Source organism: Pygoscelis adeliae, unplaced genomic scaffold (assembly GCF_000699105.1).
Source record: "Pygoscelis adeliae isolate BGI_AS28 unplaced genomic scaffold, ASM69910v1 Scaffold17, whole genome shotgun sequence".
NCBI lineage: Eukaryota > Metazoa > Chordata > Aves > Sphenisciformes > Spheniscidae > Pygoscelis > Pygoscelis adeliae.
In genome coordinates, this window is record NW_008825234.1 from 464,166 (window position 1) to 465,117 (window position 952).

A 952-nucleotide genomic window follows, 5' to 3' on the forward strand; every position below is an offset into this window, starting at 1 on the left:
TGGTGGTTTGTTTCTGTTCAGTTTTCCGGTGCTTTAAATGAAGAAAGCAAGGTAAATACATTGCTTTAACCTGACTTCCACTGGGAAAAGTCTGTGAACTATTGACAAAAAGAATGTACTCAGTCATGGCTTTCCATGTGCACAGCTAACAGGCAAGATAACCAAAAAAGACCAATGAGAAAGATTATGATGAGAGAGATTATAATCCAGGATACTGAGAAAGACAAGCCTCTTATAGGCTTCCAGGTACGTGAGCCATTTTTAAAGCTGAGCTCCTGCCTGCCGCTTTCAAATACTTGTTCCCAAGTGTTTAGTCTTTGGGGTACTTGCTTATTTCTCCTGACAAATTTTCTAGCTTCACTGGCTCACTCTCTCTTTTTCCTTTCCTATGTTCAAAATAAACCCAGTGAAATACAAATCATTGCAACAAAGTTATGTATGAAGCACAAAAAGTTGACACTTCAATGCTTTGGGCATCATGTGCCATTTATTTCAACACTTTATGTTCAGTGTCAAAATAGTTTGGGGAAAAGGGGATGCACAAGACAGCCTTGTTTATAATAAACGTTTCCATAACCAATAGATGGCATTGTATTTATCCAAGCTGTTGTTTATATTATGGATTATTGTGTCTCTAGAAAAATGCTGAACTATTGAATAAAACATGACATGCAACAGTTCAAAACAATGTTGCTAATTATTAACTGCAAACTTAGTGCTAAAATAAACTTATGTTGCCTTCTTCCTTATTCCTCTTTCTTCAGATGAATTTAAAACAAAATAAAATTGCTTGTAGATTTTTTTCAGGAGGACTTTCTTGGTGAACTGTAGGTTTAGGAGAAGGACAACGAATAGCAAATTCTCCCAACACCAGAAACTCAAGGGAGCACCTTGACAGAAACAAATAGTCCCTCCCAATTCCACTGACATTAATAGGAGTATGGTAATGCCG